General features: G+C 41.6%; 1 protein-coding gene and 1 long non-coding RNA gene across 3 annotated transcripts in view; one reads left to right on the top strand and one right to left on the bottom strand.

The window, feature by feature from the left end:
* vav1 (vav guanine nucleotide exchange factor 1) overlaps positions 1-24,419 on the bottom strand; it is a 127,883-nt gene that overhangs the window by 99,002 nt on the left and 4,462 nt on the right. Inside the window, exon 1 of one of the 2 annotated variants that reach the window (XM_062974099.1) lies at positions 12,234-12,448. The exons of the other annotated variant lie outside the window; for it this stretch is intronic. The gene's annotated coding sequence lies outside the window, so the exon portion shown is untranslated. Of the gene's footprint in view, positions 1-12,233; positions 12,449-24,419 lie in introns of those variants that run through there. 2 annotated transcript variants of the gene reach the window in all.
* Positions 14,923-24,419, top strand: part of LOC134297137 (uncharacterized) — a 31,925-nt gene continuing 22,428 nt past the window's right edge. Inside the window, exon 1 of the long non-coding RNA XR_010003898.1 lies at positions 14,923-15,584. This is a non-coding gene — a long non-coding RNA (uncharacterized LOC134297137). The remainder of the gene's footprint in view (positions 15,585-24,419) is intronic.

Genomic DNA, 24,419 nt, shown 5'->3' with positions numbered 1-24,419 from the left:
AGAGAATCATGCATTTAACTTCACCTCACATTCCTAGCCTGTTGTTTTGTTTGAGATGAGAAAGGAGGTTGCACTTTAACCTGAAGAATATATCAAATATTTGTTCAAATAAACCATCAAAAGTTGGGAAAGATTAGCCCAAGGGAAGATGTGAGTCTCATTCACACTACAAATCATGCCACACCACTTTGATTAACTGTCATGACTACATGGAATTTGTACTTGAGTGAGACACTAGAATCTGACAGATAATAGTAGTAGTAATAATAATAATAATAATAATAATAATAATAATAATTTGGAATTTATGGCACAAGTACCACCTCACAGCAGTAGAGAACTGGTGGGATTACAAACCTGCAAAGGTAATGGAAAATGAGCATGCAAAAATATTGTTCGAATCCAGACTAACAAAGTTTTGGAACACAACACATCAGACCTCACGGTTGTGGAAAAGAAAAGAGTTTGGATTATTGATGTTACATACCAGGTGACAGTCAAACTGATGAAAAACAACAGGAAAAACTCAGTCGATATCAGGACCTCAAGATCAAACCACAAAGGCTCTGGCATAAACCAGTACAGGTGGTCCTGGTGGTAATCGGCACACTGGGTGCTGTGCCAAAAGATCTCAGCCGGCATTTGGAAACAATACACATTGACAAAATCACGATCTGTCAACTGCAAAAGGCCACCTTACTGGGATCTGCACGCATCATCCGAAAATACATCACACAGTCCTAAACACTTGGGAAGTGTTCGACTTGTGATTTTGTGATATGAAATCCAGCATATACATCTTGTTTACTGTGTCATACTCTGTCTTTGTGTCAGTAATAATAATAATAATCTTTATTTATATCCCGCCCCTTTTCCCCGAAGGGACTTGGGACGGCTTACAACAAAGAGAAGTCTAAATACATAATGAAATGACAACATTCTGGATTCCATAGGATGGTGCCATGGTAGATAAAGTGCTATTAAATTGTGCAGTGTTGAGAGAGTCCTCTGTCTGTGATAATTTTTGTATGCATGTGATTTTTTTAGCATTTATTAATTACTTCAGTCTAATTCAGGATCACATCAGTAAATTCAGTGCACACACAATATCGACAAACCACTTAGATACTGTGCTACTGCTAAGAGTAGATAGAAAAGCGTGTAGTATTAACATGAGTGGAAAATTAATGGAAATCTACATATGCCAACAGGTTGGTTTGGGTTTCTTCTTTGGGATACCTCTTCCAGTCCTCCTTTGTTATAACAACTCCATTGCCAAATCAATCATGAAGGAGCTGCTTTCAGTTACAGCTGAAAGATGACATACACATTTGTCTAAATTAAGAACCATCCCAATAATCCATAAATATTGGCCAAGAAGCTATTTTTAGAAGCAAATAGGCACATGTCCAAACAGGGGTGCTTAACCATTCTCTTAGCCATCACCTTTTTCGTGCCGTCGGATTCTGGAATTCCTTTTTATTACTGCTGAGTAAAACCAAGTTTGACAAGGGAAAAGGTTCTCAGCCAACAGACATTAGGCTGATAAACTATGGGATAAGAGAGGTTCAGTTCCCGTCATCCATATGATCCTTTTGATTTTCAAACTCCCTTTCTTTGGTACAAGACTGGCATAGCATCAGGTTTGCTATACAACTGCTGAGTTGAAAAGGGTCAGGTTGTAAGAAGCAATAGGGTGATAATGTACACTTTCAAGGCTTCTAGGGCAAGATATAAGTGCAACTGAATATATATACATCACTAGCTGTGCCCTGCCACGCGTTGCTGTGGCCATTTGGAATTCCACTGAATCGCCTCGCTGTTTCCAAGCCTGGGTGCTTGTATATATGGGCCTCCTTGCTTTGGCTGGTTGAATGGGACGGAGTGGTGTGATGGCTTCCAAATGTAAGGGTTTTTTATGTAGGGGAAATATTGGTTTGAGAGATTGAAAAGGAGTGAATAGTGTTGGTGCTTTGAAGCCTGGCCGCTTTCTACCTTGTGGAATTGTTGGTTGGGCAGATCGAATAGCAATGAATAGTCTGAGTGCAGGAAGTATGAATACTGAAGTTAGTTACGTTTTGAATGTATTGAATGGCCTTGGAGGTTCGAGGCCTGGCTGTTTCCTGGTTGAGGGCATCCTTTGTTGGGAGGTGTTAGCTGGGCCTGATTGTTTTCTGTGTGGAATTCTCGTGTTTGGAATGTCCCTGTCTTTTGAGTGTTGTTTTGTATTTTGTGTCCTGATTTTAGAGATTCTATTGTTCTGTTTTCTTATTAGACCATAGTAATTATTACATATGATATAAAGTAATGTTATGTATTAATTACTGTTCTTAGGAATGTAGCACACAAACATTGCAACATGTAATTCGAAAACATTGACTACTAAATGGCAGACTGGCTTGGATAAGTGAAGCTTGGCTAAGTGAGACTCTACTGTATTGTCTGTTTGGAGGCCAAGTGTGAATGTTGCCATTGGCGAGCTTGATTAGCACTGAATGGCCTTGCAGCTTCAGTGCCTGGGTGGTTCTTGCCTGTGAAGCTGTTGATGATTATTGTTGTGGTTGTGATTGTTTTCACAGTAGAGTCTCACTTATCCCAACATAAACGGGCCTGCAGAATGTTGGATATGCGAATATGTTGGATAATAAGGAGGGATTAAGGAAAAGCCTATTAAACATTAAATGAGGTTATGATTTTACAAATTAAGCACCAAAACATCATGTTATACAACAAATTTGACAGAAAAAGTAATTCAATATGTAGTAATGCTATGTAGTAATTAATGTAGCACCAAAATATCACGATATATTGAAAACATTGACTACCAAAATGTGTTGGATAATCCAGAATGTTGGATAAGTGAGACTTTACTGTATTAGAATGGAGGTGTAGAGGAGGAGAAACTGAAAGTAATGGAGAGAGAACTCTTCCTGCTTCCCCCTCCTCCTCCTTCTGGCCCCCGCCCCTCCGTGGCCTCGGTGTGCCTGTTTGAGGGGGCGACGTGGGCAAGGCCCCTCCCTCCCACCTCGCTCTGTTTCCCTGATGACCATGAGGAGGAGGTCGTCCCGGAGAAGGGTGGCCGGGGAGGAGGCCTGGCCTCCCAGCCCTCTCCTGGCCGCGTCCCCCGGCCCCAGTCCCGGCCAGGCCCCGCTGGGGGGAGGGCGGCGGTGGGGGGCTCTGTGTAGGCCTTGCTGGTCCCTCCTCCCTGGCGCCATGTTGAGGGCCGCTGGGTGAGGTTTTTTTGGTCGGCGGTGCCTCGGAGCAGGAAGAGGAGAGCGCGCGGGAGCGACTGTTGAGGGGAGGGATGGGGGTTGTTCTGTCCGTGCCTGGGGTTCGTTGTGGCGGAGGCGCACATGGAGCATTTTTGTTTTTAGGCCCCGTGGTGGTTCCTGTTGTTTATTTTAGTTGTATGAACCCAGAGGCATGGATGAGGGGTTGTGCTGGCAAATTTTGAGGTTGTGGGATAGGTAGTTTTGTTGTTTTGCTCGGTGCCGGGATTCCATTACCATTTTATATATATAGATTTAACACATCATCTGCATCACAATATTAAGCTGACAGGCATATTCTTTCTAAAAAGGCATATATTTTCTCCAACCAAACTAGTTTCAGGAGTAAAGAAATCTGGGGAAGGGAATCAAATGAATGTTCTGTCCTGGTCTTCAGGATGTCTTAAAAATTACACTGAAGATGTTTTGCCATCCCAGGTGACAAGTGGGGTTAACAACAAAATGTTGCAGCATGCCTCATTTCAGGGTTCCAGCCAGCCACTCATTTCTGTTTCCACAACTCTCTGCTCCATTCCTCCTAATAGCTCCCCAATCTAGAGCTACCCATCTATGGACAACATCACATTGATGAGGGTGCACGGGACAAATCACCAGCCTCCGTGGCAAATCGACGGGGCCATCCTAACACCCCCTTATTGCCAATTCCTGATATAAAATCCTAGAATCCTAGAGTTGGAAAAGGCTCCAAGGTCCATCCAGTTCAACCCCCTGCCAGGCAAAAAGGCACATTCAAAGCACTCCTGATAGACAGCCTCTGCGGAAAAGCCTCCACAAAAGAAGACTCCACTACACTCCGAGGCAACCTATGCCACTCTCCAAGAAGTTCTTCCTATTCTTTTCCATTGAATCTCTTTCCCTGCCATGTAAACCCATTGCTCCCTTGTGCCCTGGTTTCTAGAACAGTATGAAGTCACTTTTCCCTCTCCCTCTCCTCAATGGGACACCCTTTAAAAGCTTAACACATGGTTCTCATGTTCCCAGTTTACCTTCTCTTCTCCCAGCTAAACATCCCCCAGAAGGAAAGGAGGAAGGAAAAAGGGAGGAAGGGAGGAAGAGAAGGGTGGAAGGGAATATGGGGAGGGAGGGTGGAAAGAGAGAAGGAAGGAAGGAAGGAAGGAAGGAAGGAAGGAAGGAAGGAAGGAAGGAAGGAAGGAAGGAAGCGGGTGAGAGGGAAGGCGGAAGGAAAGAGGGAAGGGCGAAAGGGTGGAAAGGAAGAACGAATGGAACAAGAAAGTGGAAGGTAAGGAAGGGAGGGAGGGGAGGAGGAAGGAAAGAGAGAAGGAAGGCAGGATAGGATGGTGAGAGAGAGGAGGGCCTGAGAAATGAGAACCCTGGTGTAGTTGCACCACCAAACTATTTGGTGGTGCAGCTATCTATCTATCTATCTATCTATCTATCTATCTATCTATCTATCTATCTATCTGTCCACTCATCCATCTACTATGCATACTACCTACTTTCTATCTACTTTACATATAGGGATAAACCATTATTGCAGTTTTCTTCCCATAGCCGTCTTACGTATTTCATCTTCTTTAATTGCTACAGTTTTCTTGTGGTATTAAAGCATCCTGAAGCATTCCAGAAGAAAAGCAAATAGTTCTTCATTGAGAAAAATCCTCTGGGAAAATGTGAGAAACATTTGAATATTGGGAGGAAACTTCATTCAAGTTGGGAAACCATTTATTTTTTTTACTGGCCAACAAATGATAAAGAACCCTGTATAGCAAGTATATTGTTTTTGTTACATTGCTACCCTTCTGGAATTAATAGCAAAATTATTCCCAACCCAAACACCTTAGTCAGTGATTAGAATGAGCTGTAAAGACAGTGATTTTTTTTAAAAAGGCACACTTCAGAAAATAAGTTGTATGTCTGGGTTATTGAATATTCTCAAATCCAGTTCTTTGTTGTTGGATATCTATTATCTAGTTCTTCATTTCAAAAGATGCCAAGAAGATTTTGGAAGTCCTAAATCATTATCCAATATGCAGTGGGGGGTTTGGAAGAGAATCAAAACGGGAAGTTGAGTCCAGACAACACAAAGTGTCTGTTAGATTGGGGGCACAACACATCCTGGATATCTGAAAAACAAAATATCCCATTAGATTTTCACCTTCTTCCCTACTGTGGACTGTCCCTGCTTTGATGCCTTCTAATAACAGATTAACTTGCTGCCGTTAACAGAATGCAATCCTCTGCATGTTGCAAAGAGCTTCAGCTTTTACCTTGTTGACAAAACTGGCGTTAAAGGTTATTGGTTTCAGAGAATGGAAAAACTCCAGACCCCACAAGAAAAGAAATAAAGATTCCTTTTAAAAGATTATAGCAAGGAGCTTGAACTATATTCCTTTAGAACAGTGGTTCTCCACCTGTGGGTCCCCAGATGTTTTGGCCTTCAACTCCCAGAAATCCTAATAGCTGGGAAACTGGCTGGGATTTCTGAGAAGTGTAGGTGAAAACACCTGGGGACCCACAGGTTGAGAACCACTGCTTTAGAAGACCCTTTAGATTGCTCTGGTAGTTCTGGATTATAGGGAATATATCAATAAATTACAGAAGTCGGTACCAGGCAGAAGATGAGTTAAATAATGAGAATATATTCAATAAGCAGGTAGATTTTAAACTTTGGTAACCTAGAGCTCATTTAATGCTAAAAATCATGCCCACACATGTACGAAGATCTTTTAGCCATGACATAAAGTGGTGAAGATGCAACTAGTGATAACTGCTCTGTTAGTTTTCATAAGAAAATGCATAAATGTGTAGCTGCTTTATGTTGGCTTTGTGTTAGTTTTGGAAAAGATTCCCTAGCATATTTTTCACAAGCACAGTGTAAAGTGTCCCCTTCCCCACTCAGTCAGCTGGCAACTGTAGCTGGAAATAATGCTGGCAGAAAGTCACCTGAGAGCTATGATTACTATAGTACAAAGTAAGCAAAGACTGTTCCTGGTCAAAGCAGCAGGAGTGGCATCCGCAGAGCAAAGCAGGGAGGATGGTTGGCCCTCCATATCAATGGACTCAATTATCTACAGCTTGAAAATACTCAAAACTAATTTCAAAAACCAAACTTTGATTTTTGCCATGTTATATAAGGGACAGGAGCTCCGGTGGCGAAGTGTGTTAAAGCACTGAGCTGGAGACCAAAAGGTCCCAGGTTCAAACCCTGGGAGCGGTGTGAGCGGCCGCTGTTAGCTCCAGCTCCTGCCAACCTAGCAGTTCGAAAACTTGCAAATGTGAGTAGATCAATAGGTACTGCTCCGGCAGGAAGGTAACGGCACTCCATACAGTCATGCAGGCCACATGACCTAGGAGGTGTCAACGGACAACGGTGGCTCTTCGGCTTAGAAATGGAGATGAGCACCAACCCCCAGAGTCAGACATGACTGGACTTAACGTCAGGGGAAACCTTTACCTTTTTATATAAGGGACACCATTTTACTAAGCTACTGTATATAATCAGACTTGAGCATCCATAGATTTTGCATGCCCAGGGACTTCTGAGACCAAACCCAGCAGAAACTAAGGAGCCCACTGTACTCCTAAAGTGCTACAAAATTCAGTCAAAAGACATATATTTTAGATAAGTGATGTTCATTCTGTACTGACAACTTACAGAGATAAAACTGGTGATCATATGCAATCAAAGAAAGTGAACGATAACCTCCCAAGAGCTGAGAAGCTAATCTTTTGCTGTGCTTCACAGAATGCTGGGATTAAACCTTTGATGTGCACCAGCTGTATGTCTATGTGAGTTATCCTGAGGTAGGACACAACCAGAGACACCAAGACCCACAATGTGCTGGCTATTTCCATCACATCATTGGATGGGACACATTAGAGGACTCCCCATGTTATTTGCACTTGGCCAGAGATCCATGGAGCCAAAACAGTCAGTGCATCTCAACAACATCAAAGAGGTGTTATTCCCTCAACTTTCTGACAAAGCAAAGATAATCTATCAGCACTTCCAAATGAGGCCCTTTCTACACAACTGTATAAAATCCACATTATCTGCTTTGAACTGTATTATATGGCAGTGTAAGATAATCCAGTTCAAATCAGATAATGTGGATCAAATCAGATAATGCTTTGATAACCTGGATTATCTGGCAGTGTAGAAGGGTCCTGAGTCACCACCTGAAATTCAGGCTGAAAGTCAGATTAAGTAGCCATCTTTAATTAGGATTGTTGTGTGCCTTCAAATTGATTTAAACTTAGGGCAACTCTAAATCTAAAGTTTAGGGTGGGGGCTGGGAAATGACCTTGGAGGGCCACATCTGGCCCATGGGCTTTCATTTGGAGACATCTGCTCTAGAGTATGGTGTAGTGACATTGACTCTGAAAACCAGGGTTCAATTCCCCACTCAACAATATTTATTACGGTCCATAGACGCATCACTGAAAAGTTGTTTATAAGTTCTCCCATCTCAGGAGAAGTTCATTGTACCAGATACAATTCCCCACTCAGCCATTGTCACCCACCCTTTAGCAAATCACACAATCTCAGCCCCAGAAAACCCTGTGATAGAGTTGCTTAAGAATTGCCATAAGTCAAAAATGACATGAAGGAAAACAGCAGTGACAGCAAGAGGCATCAGAGCTCTCCTACTCACAAAGCTGCAAATCCCAGGATTCCACTGGATAGAACCACAATAATTAAGGTATAAACTTACCCCTAACTCCCAGAAGCCCTTGCCAGCTTGTTCAATGGTCAAGAATTTGGGGAGTTGGAGGCCCAAACAGCTGGAGGGCCAAAGTTTGAGGGTACCTTTTATAAATTAATGGTAGCAATTTATTTTTGCCTGTGTAGACTAGGCAGGGGAGCCGCAAGTGGCACAGTGGGTTAAACCATTGAGCTGCTGAACTTGCTGACCGAAAGGTTGGCAGTTCAAATCCGTGGAGTGGGATGAGCTCCCGCTATTAGCCCCAGCTTCTGCCAACCTAGCAGTTCGAAAACATGCAAATGTGAGTAGATCAATAGGCATTGCTCCTGCGAGAAGGTAACGGTACTCCATGCAGTCATGCCGGCCACATGACCTAGGAGGTGTCTACGGACAATGTCTAATGGCATTGAATGTTTGCCATGTATGTGTACATTGTGATCCGCCCTGAGTCCCCTTCGGAGTGCGAAGGGTGGAATATAAATACTGTAAATAAATAAATAAATAAATGTAAGCATGCTATCTGCCACTTCAGTAATGTTCCCACCCCATCACAAAAATCCTAATCTCAAATTCATTTCACAATGATAGTAATCTGCCCTTGCATTATCCCTCTTTCCAATACTTCCTCTGCTGCATTATGCTCCTATCTATCTCTGTGGTTTCACAATTTGTTGAATGTTTTGATCAAGCTCACAACTTTGGTTTTGTCTTTGATTGCACCTTTTCGCTAAAAGCACACAAGTCAATTACCTAACACTCCATATTCTGAGGGCCTTTCTTTATTACATCCACAACAAACCTTTCATCATATGGGATAAAATAACAGCAATCGATAAGATATCTAATCCTACAACAATAATGTGTAAACATGGTAAAAAAGAGTTGAAATGTGGATATTGTATAAGGTGTGAAACCTTATAGAAGCTGTGATGTTGTAAATACGAAGGAACCTCAAAGCTGCTTTCTCCCTCCCGCCTCTCTCATGGGACCACCCAGATTCTCTCCAAGAAGCAGAAATCCCTTGTAGATCTCGGAAAGTTATGGTACTTTTTGGACTTCAAACCTCAGAACCTGCAGCTCACAAGATCCCAAGCTCTGCAACTTATCATCACATCTCAGAAACAGTAAGAACTGTGGCCCTCTATATGCAGCTGAACTCCATTTCCCATCAGCTTAGCCAGAGGTTAGGTGTGATGGGAACTGCATACCCTCCAACAGTTCCAAATGGCAGGGAGAGTCCTAATTAATTAATCTTCTTTATCCACTTTTTCAACTGCTTTTTAATGTCCCATTAAAAAGCATGTTTTTAATGTTTTTCTATCCTCCTCCTATTTCCACCCTTTTCCCATGGACTATTGCTGCAAACTGAGATCAAAGTACAGAAGTAATTTCCATTTAGTTCATATAGCAGGAGAAAGAAGATAAGAGTGGGTGGAATTTAGCCCATCCCTGTAAACGGCTGTAGCCAATTGGGGGGGGGGGGTAGGGGTTCAACTCCCCACTGAAAATTTTCAGTTTTTTTTTTTTAAAAAAAAACCCTTGTTAACTCATGAATTTTAACTGGTTAACAAAATCCCCATGACTGTCCACTGAAATTTATTTGTCTTGAGCGTCCACTGAAGTTTATCGATGGAACCTGATTTCTAAATTACTTTGCATTATGGAATTACTCTTCATGATTCGCTAAAAAAAGTTTAACACCCCCCCCCCCCCATTTTTTTCTAGCTATGGTCCTGCCTGTAAAGATAAAGGTAAAGATAAAGGTTTCCCCTTAGCTTCTTCAACAGAGGGTCCCAATTTGGGTCCCCTCTTAGCTCAGTATTGGGGTTCCCGAAAAATAGTGGGTAATGCACTGATATCTATAACAACATAAAACAACAATGTGTGTGTATATACACTCTTAATGTAACAAGGATATACTTTCTACAACTCTGCCTGAGAGTAAGTTATTTCAGACTGTATTATTTATAATGAAATTGCTTCCAAAGTATCAAAAGTTAAGGTATGAAGCTGTTAGCACCCATTAACTCAAACTCTACCCACATTTCTGAGCAGCGTCAGTTTATTAACACTCCTACCAAACCCAGAAATTAATCAATGACAGCGGCAAACAAATCACCTCAGCCAATCGGTTTGCTGATCCTAACCGGCCCCAGCCTGAGCCAATCAGCGCTCGGAGCAGCAAAAGTCCTTTGTTTTGAACTGCTGTCTAATTCCTATAAATGTTTTCAATGCCTTACATCTTATTGGAGAGTGCAGACTCTCCAGACAGCCACTTTGGCTCCGTGAATAAAGCCTCTGTTATTTTGCCTTCAACCCATCAGTGTCTTATTCAATCTTTGGAGCTGGGCACAATGGGTCCTGAAACCATGATTCTTGCGGAGCTGAAATAATTCAATATTGGGGGGGGGGGGGGATAATTCTGCTTTTTTGCTTCTTACTCCTGCCAAATGTAAAAAGGAAGATGAAGTACAGCTAATGTATGGCACTCTGGTTATCAGTCCATCGAAAGGTGCATTAAATACAATATAACTACAACAACACCCCGTAGTTAGAGGGAATATATTCCAGAACTTTGTACAGATACTAGAAAAAGTGGATAATAGCAACTCTATTGAAATGAAGGAATTCTGTCTCCATGGCTGGCTAGTAGCAGCAGTGGTAATACAGATGACAAGGTGACAGCCCTCCCTATTTAGACAATGCGGTCCCAGCTCATCTAGACATTGGCCCTGTATTCAGCATGTATGGGACAGATTTACACCGGATTAACATTCCCAATGTGGACGTAGCCTTAGACTAGCCACTGACTGACTTGTGTCGATGGCTAAAAATCTAGCCACACTGGCGCTCCTGGTTCCCTCCAAGTTTTTCTTTTTCACAAAAGCCACTGCTGTCATTAATACTGACTCACTCCACCTCTGCCCTTCATGCTGTTTCATCCTCTCCTTTGTTGAATACTGACAGTGATGACTCAGCCCTGGAGAATGTCCTAGCTTGGATACTTAAAATATTTCACCACAGTGTACATTGTTGGGTTCGATGCCTACAAATCAAGAGGGATGAAGGCTTCAGTTATATACTGCTGCTTTCAAAGGAGCACTTCCAACAGGATGGTGCTATATTGAACTCACCCTGGGGGGGGGGGGGGGGGGGGAAACAACCAACAGTCATTAGAAGTGAATCATTTCTGAACCTCTGACAAAGGTTCACATTGAAGGTGGGATCACACTTCCGTTAAAGCATTCTTTTAAAAAAAAAGGAAACACTGGGTTTGATCCAGCGGACAAGGCATATGGAGAACAGTTGAAACTGCCTCAGCATTCTTTTAAAAAGCTGAAATCCTATCAAACAATTGGTTGATTAAAAAGAAGATGAAGGGAACTGATTCCTCTCCCCACCACCATTTTTCCTAAATTGCTGATGTGTAGGATGCTGTCTTTTCTAAAAAAAAAAAAAAAAAAGTAAGTTAAACAGAAATTGTTGGACTGATCTGCAATTTGCCATCTTTGTATGAACGATTGCACAAACAAATGCTTGCTCCCACATGCTGTTACATGGACACTCACTGGACTGCACAAGGTGTGGCTGCGATTTTTTGTTGTTATTCATTTAATGACAACTGAATATATAGGTAAAGGTAAAGGTTTTCCCCTGACATTAAGTCTAGTCGTGTCCGACTCTGGGGGTTGATGCTCATCTCCATTTTGTTCATAAATACCTCCTAGGTCATGTGGCCAGCATGACTTCATGGAGCGCCATTACCTTCCCGCAGAAGCGGTACCTAATGATCTACTCACATTTCCATGTTTTCGAACTGCTAGGTTGGCAGAAGCTGGGGCTAAAAGCGGGGGCTCACTCTGCTCCCTGGATTCAAACTGCCAACCTTTCTGTCAGCATGTTCAGCAGCTCAGTCACTGAGGGCTCCAGTCCCTGGGGGACTCCATCCCTGTAGTCTCAGGCAAAAGCAAACTTTTTCATTAGTAGCTTTTGCCATCTTGACCACACTCTGATATTGATGGCCTACATGTATCCAAGTTTTCACCTGTGAAATACTGGAGGGCATGAAATAGAACTTCATCAAAATGAGCCAAAGTTCAGTCAGTCCAGCTCTAAAGGACAGTTCCAAAAGAAGGCTACGTCAGAATCCAACTATTCCGCCTGACATTGCCACAAGTACTTCCCCAACCCAAAAAAGAAACAAAAAACAACCACCACTCTTCCATCCCACACTATGAAGCAACTTCCTGCCTTGTTAAGATTATTATTTTGGTACCTCAGTGATCAGTAGAGATTAAAATTGTTTCCTTTTTACATTTCGGTATTTTCCTTCTTTCACTGTATCATCGGAGCAGTTGCTCAATCTAAAGGCTGCTCAAAGATGAGAATAAAATTCATAAAATTTCCTTAGGAAATACATGCTCTATGGATTTTGTTCTTTTCTAGTAGGGAATAGGAAAGAATCTCCTGCCTGTGACACTGACTGCTGACTTTGAATGTCTCAACCTGGGAACATGCCACCATCTCATATCCCCATGGTTGCACAATGTCATCCAAGAGATACATCACTGCATGCTATTAAATGTCACAAAGGATGCTGGAGTACCCAATTCGGATCACACACTGCTCATGAACAATACTCAACTGGCATTCTATCATCTTTAGCTGTGTTGCAAGGGTCCTTTAATACCATACATTTATAGCACAGTGATCCCACTTCAACTGCTTTGGCTGCATTCTGAGGTTAGTTTTGTGAGATTGTGGCTCTCTGGCTGAAAATTCTAAGCATCTATCCCTGAAGTTTAAATCCCGCAAATCTATAGGATGAAACTATGCAGCTATATTGTTTTACTACAAAGAAAATACTCCTTTGGAAGATATAACATTGGTTTGTGTGTTTTATTCCTTTTCATCACTTTGAGCTACGGGTGCTGGATTGTGCCGCTGCTGAAGAGTTACTCTTCTATACATTCATGAGGAGGGTCTTTTGTTATTAAGCCCACTCACCCAACAAATCAGCACCCTATCTATACACGTAATATAAGTGAAAGTCTGTATGTGTGTATGTGTATGTGGCACAGGTGTCTGCTCACACAGACAGCCTGCATCTTCCACAAACGGTCTATAGTTTCCAGTGCTAAGGAGCCAGGACATTGCAGGTTTCAGCGAGCACATCCCAGCCTTTTCATTTGCATGACCCCGCCCACTGCCTCTCCCTTAACCGTTCCCTACCCTTTCCTATGGCACACAGCAAACAGAGAAACTGATCAGCAACTGAACATACTGGAGAGGTTTGGGGAGAATTCACCATAATTTATAGGAGTTGTAGGGACTGGGATGTATAGTTCACCTGCAATCTAAGAGCAATCTTAACCCCACCAATGATGGACCCAGAACTAACTTGGCACACAGACCCAACATGGCCAAATTTGCATACTGGCGCAGTTTGGGGGTGATTGACCTTGGCATCAGAGAGTTATAGTTCACCCGTATTTAGAAAACACTGAACACAGCCAACATGAGATCAGGACCAAACTTGGCACACATACCCAACATGCCCAACTGTGAATACTGGTATGGTTTTGGGGTGATTGCCCTGGGAACCTGGGAGTTGTAGTTCACCCGTATTCAGAGAACACTGAATCCAACCAATGTCGGATCTGGACCAAACTTGGCACACAGATCCAACATGCCCAACAGTGAATACTGGGGGAGTTTTGGGAAGATTGACCCAAGATTTTTGGGAATTGTAGTTCATCCCTATCCTTATGTATTTTCTAATGGGAGCGTTCATAAAAGACAAAAGCAAATACTGAGTTTTTTTTCTGAAAAATAGCGTAACATATGACCAAACTGATAATACCTAACATCCAAAAACAAACAAGACCCTTTTCAAATAACCTGGGCATTGCTGGGTACCCAAGCTAGTATAATATAATTGTACCCAAAATGACACTGAATTCTGGAAAATAAGACGTCCTTTGGCCAAGGAATTATTGTAGACAGAACATGGGCAAATCAACTCTTCTGATAACAGTTGCATATCAACTAAAGGATCCAGAGTGTATTCTGAGGGTCTTACTTGACTGTCACTGGAACCCCATGTGCTGTAATGGAAGATTCACCAGCTTTGGGTGATGTGTCAGCTTTGGTTGTTCCAAAGTAAGGCCAAAAAACAGATGCAGAAGTGCTGAGCCTTGCATATGAGCCATTGATATTGGCTAAGAATTGAGTTTCCTTCCAGTAAATGACTCACTGCTATGCTCGGGCCACAACAAAAAGTCTTTGTATGACTTACTGCTCGTTCCTGGTATTGGCAAAGAGTATGCTATCTGAAGCACACAGCAGGTGTGAGATGTGGCACTCATATAACCTTGTGCTTAATAGGTTCCCTCCCAAGAGAGACCAGGATGGTCAAGACCTTCTTCTACCAGCAGGCATTTGGGAAAGGGGGGGGGGAGGTTCAGTGGGGATTGTGAGATTTAAAGGCAATTTTAAGTGTATGTATTATATTTTACTCTTTTTTTTACCTTAATCCACACTATATTATTTAATTGTTCTTTAATTTTTGTTTTGCACTTTTAAACCTATTATCTAAGAGTGGGATTGTTAGCTGCCTTGAGTCCCCACGGGGGGAAACGTGGGATATAAATAAAGTAAATGAAATAAAGTACTACTCAAACAGCCATGGCCCTGACCATCTTCCTCTCCTTTCTTCTGCCACCATCAATACTGTTCCTAGTGACCACCATCAATGTGGCTGAGATCTCAGGGGCACCATGGTGTTATTAAACAGTGACAGCAAGTCCAAAGTACTCATTGTGCAGCACTGCACAAAGAGCACAGCTGTAATGATATCATAGAGTTGGAAGAGACCACAAAGACCATCCAGTCTAACCCCCTGCCACCCAGCCTCTGTTTAAAAACCTCCTGTTGTGTTCAAGCCAAATATTCACCTTTTCCTCTCTGTGTTCTGTTTTGGTTTTCCAGCTGTTCTGTGATGTTCCACAACCACCATAAATGCTCATTCCACCTTGGCTTTTTCAAGCATGCTGCTATTTTAGATTTTTTTTATATAGTACTTCTGCAAAACCCAGCTTCCCCTAAGCAGGCCAATACTTCCCACTTATTTCTCTGTGGCCCACATTTGTGCCAGTCCTGCTGGAATTCACCACCAAAGCTTCTCGGAAGAAAGAATAATATAACCACACAAGACTCAATAATAGTTTCCACAAATATTGTTGACCCAGAAGTTCAGCTGTTCACAATCATGCTCCACCTGGGCCATGATGATTAGAGGGCTCATCACAAAGACTATTGCTTTGCCTGGCTTCAAGGAGGAAAGAGAGGGGCAGCGGGACAAATCTGTCGCCCTGCTTGTAGCTCCCTGTCTGCAACACTTTCTCCCATCACACGGTGGAAGCGTTGCCCTTCTGTGGAGGGCCCATTCTGTTTCCATAGAAGCCAGCACAACACTGGAAGCTTCATGTTGTGGGGGAAGCCTATGGTGACACTTTCACCCCAGCTGGGGATGGGGTCAGCGTCGAAAGACACATGATGTTGTGTGATGGCCAGCGTGGGCTCCGTCCAGAAGACAGTGTGAAAGCATCCTAGGACACTTTTTTAGGTGAGTGTGATGAGCTATTAGGAAGAGACATTGGCATCCACTTAAATTATGAATTTATTACACGAGGGAGGCAAACTGCAATTACAGCTGGACAATAGCATCTTTGCCTTGGACTTATTACATGATATCCTTCTTTCTTGACACTCTCCTGGTAGGAAACAGCCTTTGCAAGCACAAATAATTCCATTAATACTTTATTTTGTAAAATAAATGTCTTTCAACAAGAGCAGCAGAAAAAGAGCAAAAACATATGATAAGTCCAAAGCCAAGATCATAGAATCATAGAATAGTAGAGTTGGAAGAGACCTCATGGGCCATCCAGTCCAACCCCCCGCTAAGAAGCAGGAAATCGTATTCATGCTGACAAAGATGCTGTTGTCCTATTGTACTTGTGATTTGTCTGCCTCATGTGATAAACTCCATAATCTGTCCTGGAAGTGTAAAGAACATGCTTTATCAGATCAGTTTTCTGGGTATATCAGATTCTTGAGAATGACTGTAGCACTGCAAACAACAAGCATGTGATGCAAGCCGACTGTGACTCTTTCGCTGGGATTCCCCTTTGCTGCAGATTAGACTCCTCCCCAAACCCTAACCCATACCCCAATCTGGGAAATACATAGATTTACACATGCTTCCAGCATGGACAATTATATGCACTTCATGTTCAGAACATGTTCAGAACACATAAAACCATATTTTGTGATAAATTATCAGAATGTATGGACTTGAACTATGCTAGCTGAGCATAGAATGTGAACTTTCTGTACTAACTGTAGATGTCCGAGCGCGGCCAAACCACATGCTGTCTCATCTCAAGAATCAGCTGATAGAGCCAGTTTTATGCTACGGACTGAAAACGGACTGCTCTGCACTGTCCGTCTGAGGATTTCTTTGGTTAAGGAGGATACGAAGCCATTTCCCTCTGCCTCAAATCAATCAATCTAATCATATTTCCCAAAAGTAGAACTCAAGGTAGCCCCTGCTCCCACATTTTGTTTTGCCAGCAGTCCAACCTAAATACCTAACAATGACATAGAAATCCCAATCCATTAACAGAGATATGACCAAAAATGGGGGCTTCATATCTATAAGTATCTATAATATATAAAAAATGAATTAAAAATGAATTTTCATATAAAAAATGAATTTTCTCAAAGAAAGTTTTGAGTAGGCAAATTTATTGCATTCAGATATTAATTGACTATTATAAGGACTTGAAAGACCTATATCACTTCAGTCAGCCTTTTGAAGATTTAGGATGAAGCTTTGCAGTTATCTCAACCCCATTACATTCTACTCCATTCCCTCCAATGACATTGCAGGTTATAGAGAGTGCCCTGAACAAGAACATCCCCTGCCAATGTCCTCCACAAACACAATACTCCCCACCACCCATGTGAATGCTTTCATACAGGGACAATTTCACCCTAGATTTTATGTGTTTCCTCCACCATAGACATCTCAGTGTTTCTTACTCTCGCTATTGGTGTGGAATTTGCATGATCCCACCCACTGCCTCTCCCGAACCCTTTCCTACTCTTTTCTATAGCACACAGCAAACAGAGAGGGATTGATCAGCAACCAAACATACTGGAGGGGTTTGGGGGACTGACTCAACATGATGGAAGTTGTAGTTCACCAGCAATCAAAGAGCACTCTGAACCCCACCAACGATAGACCTGGACCTAACTTGGCACACAGAACCCCTATGGATAACAATAAATACTGGAAGGCTTTGGGGCGGATTTACCTTGATTTGGGGGAACTGTATGTCACCTACATCCAGAGAACACTGTAGACCCAAACAACAATGGATCTGGACCAAACTTGGCACACCCAAATTTGAATACTGGACGGGTTTGGGAGGGATTGACCTTGATTTTGGGGAGTTGTAGAGAAACTGTGACCAAAAAGTTTATGCACTTGGTTGTGGAGTGGGATGACCAATTCAAACAGTCTGAGGGCTGGTTTATACCTACCAAATATTTCAAGGTCAGTCTTTCATGCAAAAGTTTAGAGCATTTGCCGACTTTCCTTAAAATAGGATGAAACTGGCTCACTCTGGCTTATCCTATGTTAAGGACTGGAATTCCTGGACATCATCCAGGAGTGATTTCTGGTCCACTTCAAGTTTTAGTGTAGATAAGCACTGAGATACACAACTAGGAGTCCAATACAAACAAACAAGCAAACACACACACATATAGGTAAAGGTAAAGGTTTTCCCCTGACGTTAAGTCCAGTCGTGACCGACTCTGGGGGTTGGTGCTCATCTCCATTTCTAAGCCGAAGAGCCAGCGTTGTCCGTAGAAACCTCCAAGGGCATGTCGTCAGCATGACTGAATGGAGCACCATTACCTTCCCGCCGGAGCAGTACCTATAGATCTACTCATATTTGCATGTTTTCAAACTGCTAGGTTGGCAGGAGCTGGGGCTAACAGCGGGTGCTCATTCCGCTCCTGGGATTTGAACCTGGGACCTTTCAGTCTGCAAGTTCAGCAGCTCAGTGCTTTAACACACTGCGCCGCCACCAGGGGCCCACACACATATATAGCTACCTCTAAATATTTATTTATTTATTTATTTATTTATTACAACATTTATATTCCGCCCTTCTCACCCGAGAGGGGACTCAGGGCAGCTTACAATAAACACACATATAAAAATTATATAATACACTATAAATCAGATTAAAAATTATTAACTTACATCAACATTCATAAAAACATTCTAAAATACAAATGGACATGTTCAAGTTCAAAAGACTGGGTCTGTCAATTGAGTTCTGGCTAAGGACAGAGAATCACAATGAAAGCCAATGGTTGCAAAAAATGTTTTCCCTGGGGCTGTGCTATTGATAACATGAGACAATGTGCTCCTACACAACAGCCTCCATAAAAATCCCTATACAAATGAAGAATTTGCCTACAACCACGAAACCATGTGGTTGTCAACAACCACGAAAGAGCTTCTCCCTTCATTCAGTACATCCCAATAGTTGCCTCCTATCTATACCTTTTACCGGTATATTGTTTCATATTATAGAAGTATTCTCTGCAATAAGTACAGATTTGTTATGTATTGATGGTCCATCGTTTGCAGAAAGACTGATTGTTTATCAGAAGTGCAAATATAAGATGTGATCCCTCTAGAGATACACAATTTGTAGCTATTGCAATGTTGTTGGACTGCAGCCCCCATTAGCACTAGTCATAGTATCCAATAGTGAGAGCAGATGGGACTTGCAGTTGGAAGAAGCGAGATGATTTCTTCTTGGCCATTTGCTACACAGTGACTCCTAAATATCTGAAAAACACTAAATCTCATCTGATCCTGGAAGCTAAGTAGGGTGAGCCCTGGTTACTCCTTGGATGGGAGATCATCAACAAATACCAGATAGATGCTGTAGGCTATATTTCAGAGGAATGAGCTGGCAAAAGCACCTCTAGTACTTCTTATGTAAGAAAACAATAGAAAAAATCATGGGATCATCATAAGTTGAGGGCACACATGTTGACAGCTTTCTCTCAATTTGAACAATGGGTATGGTGCATGAGGTGACATCAGCTACAAAAAATCTTACCGACCGGAAGGTTGGCAGTTCAAGCCACAGGTCGAGGTGAGCTCCCACCATCAGCCCTAGCTTCTGCTTACCTAACAGTTCAAAAACAGCAATGTGAGTAGATCAATAGGTATCGCTCCTGCGGGAAGGTAACGGCGCTCCATGCTGTCCATAGGTACTGCCTTGGCGGGGAGGTAAAAGGCGCCCCGGAAAAAAATGTCGGCAATTTGATCAGGAAGGCTTCCATGGACAACAGACTCTTTGACGTGGAAAGACAGAACAACAGCAACTCCCCATGGCCGAGTCGAGCACAGTCTCCATCTGCCAGAAGTGAAAAAGAGGGAAGCCTTGCCTCTGTCTATGTTGTCTGTCTTTGTTGTTAATTGTATGATGGCATTAAATTTTTGCCATATATGTATTCTGTAATTTTCTCTGAGTCCCCTCGGGTAGACAGAGCAGGATATAAATAAAGTTGTTTATTATTATTATTATTATTATTATTATTATTATTATTATTATTATTATTATGCTTGCTGGTGCCTATTAGGGGAATCATAATACAGTAGAGTCTCACTTATCCAAGACTCGCTTATCCAACGTTCTGGATTATTCAAGGCATTTTTGCAATGTTTTCAATATATCATATTTTGGTGCTAAATTCGTAAATTACAACATAACATTACTGCGCATTGAACTACTTTTTCTGTCAAATTTGTTGTATAACATGATGTTTTGGTGCTTAACTTGTAAAATCATAACCTGATTTGATGTTTAATAGGCTTTTCCTTAATCCCTCCTTATTATCCAAGATATTCGCTTAGCCAAGGTTCTGCTGGCCCATTTAGCTTGGATAAGTGAGACTCTACTGTATTACAAATGCTCTTAAATGTGTTCTCATAACTGTAGGGCCTCCTTGCATAATATTTAAACATGTGAATTTGTGGAGTAGTTCTCCCCTGCTCTCTACTCTAAGATTCAAAAGGCTTTTTCTTAAGCATGCATCTTGAATAGGAAAGTGAGGAAAAGGAAAGCAGCTACATTACAGCAAAGAAGTGTTTGAAGGGAAGTGGTACTTGTTTGTTTCGGTTAGAAATCTTTGAAGTGATAAAAATTAAAAAGAACAGAAAAATAACATTGCAGTGTACAATAGTTATCACTGCCCTGTTACTCCTTTGTTCAAAATAACAATCTCCTAAAAATGCATTTAATTCAAAAAGCAAATTAGAAAGGGGGGTTATATTAATATGGCTCCAATATCATTGCCCCAAATGATTCTTTGAGAACAATAGGCTTCTGGACACAGTCATTTAATGCAAAAGAATCTGTGGACACACAACAATGACCACTCTAAATTCTAGGCCACATGGCACAGGCTGAGCATTCCTGATCCACAATTCCAAAATCCAATATATTCCAAAATCCAAAATTGTTCACATTACACTGACTATTAGGATGGCACCTAATGCAAGAAATTATTTAAAACATTGTATAAAATTACTTTCACTATCTGTGAATAAGGTGTACATAAAAGATACAGTTATGCAAATACAGGTGTTTATTTCTGTATTATCTTTAAAATACTAATTTAAAAAAGAAACAGAAGAACTGTTGTAGCAAGGCTTGTAGCAACAAGAACAAGCACTAAGTACCGTATAAGTTGAGTTTTTCAGCCCTTTCTAGGACTGAAAAAGCACCACCACCCCCCAGCTTATAGTCGAGTGAGGGTCCTGGCCGGCTTATATGGTATTCAGGTTGGCTTATACTCGAGCATATTGGTAATCAGAGTTGAACAGTCTAATCTTATTAAAGTCTTATTATCTTAAATTAATATGTAAATATTCAAAAACATTTAACTTACTGATGCCTCAATTAATGTCATTTTATTGGTCTCTATTTTTATTTTTTTTATTTTTGAAATTTACCAGTAGCTGCTGCATTTCTCACCCTCGTTTTATACTCAAGTCAATAAGTTTTCCTGGGATTTTTTTGTGGTAAAATTAGGTGCCTCGGCTTATATTTGGGTCTGCTTATGTCAAAGGTCAGACGTCAACTGAGAGCAAAATATAGTTTAAGTAATAATCCAAAAACAGTTCAGTAAATTATCAGGGACTTAAAAGACTTAATCTTCAGTATTATTAGGCAGTCAAAACAGAAAAAACGCCAAAAGCATGAACTGGCATATAATCTGGATTAATCAGAGATATAATCTGGATTTAACATAAAATACTTGAACTCAGCCCAAAAGCTCAAAACGGGCTTAAAATGGCAAAACAAACAAAGGTAAACAGCTACGAAGCCCGAAAAAACTTTCCCAAAACCCAGGAGTACGACAGCGATTCCAAACTGAAGCAAAAACCCAAACTGGGCTAAATGCTCTTTGCTGTGAAACTGCAAGCGAAACTGGAAGACGCTGAGGAGTTAGCGGCAAGTTGCTGCAGAGACGAAAGCCAAGCCAGATTCCTCCCCAAGATCCTCCGGAGCCCGTGCCCAATCTATGCCAACCTCCTCCGTCACCACCGGTTCCTCAACATCCAATCCCACCTCAAGATCCCCTCCCAAGTCCCCACATGAATCCTCCTCAGAAGACTCCTCATCAATCTCCCTGATTCTCTTCCTGTGTAAATCTTACAGTGAGCCCTCCTCGCAAGGGTTCTTCCTTCCTCTCCTGATCCCACCATTATCACTCCCAGCCTCAGAAGACTCATTCACAACAGCTTATACTCTAGTATATATGATTAGAGCTTTGGGTTGATGAGAAAAGACAAAGATAGCATAGGAGAAATTAGCATATCTGTCCCGAGCTGTGTATTGCACTGGGTATGGGTTGGTTGGTTGGTTGGTTGGTTGGTTTGTATCTTGCATACATACCACTAAAATGAAGGCTAGCTGAACAGGATCATGGGATGTTCTAAGTGATTCTCAATCTGTGGGTCCCCAGATGTTTTGACCTTCAACTTCCAGAAATCCTAACAGCTGGTAAACTGGCTGGGATTTCTGGGAGTTGTAGGCCAAAACACCTGGGGACCCGCTCTAAGTGGAGAGAAGCTATTTTTGTGGATTTTCCACCTTGCATACCATAATGTTTTTGATGGTATGCAGCTCAGATTAAAATCTGTCAACAAAAATGGAAAACAAAATAGTGGCCCTTAACTGGAAATGGCTCAATATATATTTCAACCTCCAAGAAAGGGGCACCATAATAAATAGAGTAAAATACAAAAAGCAATAATAATAATAATAATAATAATAATAATAATAATAATAATAATAATAATAATATCAGAGTGAAATCTGTCCGAATTTTTAGCACTGATATCAGCATGGAGTTTGGTTTGGACAAATGTTCGACAGTGGCATTGAAAAAAGGAAAAATCATTGAAAGTGAGGTCATAAATATGCCTAATGGCCAAACAATAAAGTGTCACCAGCCAGAGGCCTATAAATATCTGGGCATACTACAGCTGGACAACATTAAGCATGAACATGTGAAAACTGTGGTCAGCAAAGAATACACACAAAGGGTCAGAAAAATTCTCAAAAGCAAGCTCAATGGAGGCAACACCATCAAGGCCATAAACACCTGGGCCATACCTGTCATAAGATATACTGCTGGCATTATAAATTGGGCACAGGCGGAACTGGACAATTTGGACAGAAAAACAAGAAAACTCACGACCATTCATCATTCACTGCACCCTCGCAGTGATGTTGACCGGCTATGTCTGCCTAGAAGATCAGGGAGCAGAGGACTCTTACAAGTAAAACAAGCAGTCAAAGAAGAACATGCCCTGGCAGAATATGTAAAGCAAAGGGAAGAACCTGCTTTGATTGAAGTCAAAAATCAGAAACTCCTCAAAGCACAGCAGACAAAAACCAGTACAAGAAAACCGCACTACAAACTAGAGCTGACAGCTGGCACAACAAAACATTGCATGGAAAGTTCCTTGACAAAATTGAAGGAAAAGCTGATAAGGAGAAGACCTGGTTATGGCTCACAAATGGGACCATGAAGAAAGAGACAGAAGGCAGCCCAGGAGCAAGCCATCAGAACAAATGCAATTAAGGCCAAGATCGAAAAATCAGCTGATGACCCAAAATGCAGACTGTGCAAGGAAACCGACGAAACCATTGATCATATCCTCAGCTGCTGTAAGAAAATCGCACAGACAGACTACAAACAGAGGCACAACTATGTGGCCCAAATGATTCATTGGAACTTATGCCTCAAGTACCACCTGCCAGCAGCAAAGAACTGGTGGGATCACAAACCTGCAAAAGTATTGGGAAATGAGCACGCAAAGATACTGTGGGACTTCCGAATCCAGACTGACAAAGTTCTGGAACACAACACACCAGACATCACAGTTGTGGAAAAGAAAAAGGTTTGGATCATTGATGTTGCCATCCCAGGTGACAGTCGCATTGACGAAAAACAACAGGAAAAACTCAGCCGCTTTCAGGACCTCAAGATTGAACTTCAAAGACTATGGCAGAAACCAGTGCAGGTGATCGGCGCATTGGGTGCCGTGCCAAAAGATCTCAGCCGGCATTTGGAAACAATAGACATTGACAAAATCACGATCTGCCAACTGCAAAAGGCCACCCTACTGGGATCTGCACGCATCATCCGAAAATACATCACACAGTCCTAGACACTTGGGAACTGTTCGATTTGTGATTTTGTGATACGAAATCCAGCATATCTATCTTGTTTGCTGTGTCATAATAAAATAATAATATCAGAGTGAAATAATAAATGTATTAACAATAATAATAATAATAATAATAAATAGAGTAAAATAAATGTAGTAGTAGCAACAATAATAAAGAAAAATAATAAATGTAATAATACCAATATTAATAGAGAAAAATAATAAATGTACCATATATTCTCGAGTATAAGCTGACCCAAATATAAGCCAACCAGGACCCTCACCCGGGTATAAGCCGAGGAGGGCTTTTTCAGTCTTAAAAAAAGGGCTGAAAAACTAGGCTTATATTCGAGTATATACAGTATGTACAGTATATCATGGAAAATGATGTTTTGCTCTTAAAGAAACGTGTTCTAGAGTAAAACAAGCCTGAACTCTCCCTAAAACAGTGGTTCTCAACCTGTGGGTTTACCAGCTGTTAGGATTTCTGTGAGTTGAAAACCAAAACATATGGGGACCCACAGGTTGAGAACCACTGCCATTGAAGCTAAAATGACTTGGCCATATAATTCAGATTATCAATACAGATAATCCACATTACCTGCTTTGAATCAGATT

Source organism: Anolis carolinensis, chromosome 2 (assembly GCF_035594765.1).
Source record: "Anolis carolinensis isolate JA03-04 chromosome 2, rAnoCar3.1.pri, whole genome shotgun sequence".
In the NCBI taxonomy this organism is placed as follows: domain Eukaryota; kingdom Metazoa; phylum Chordata; class Lepidosauria; order Squamata; family Dactyloidae; genus Anolis; species Anolis carolinensis.
The sequence above is the reverse complement of the archived record's forward strand: the minus strand, read 5'-3'. Positions and strand labels throughout refer to the sequence as shown.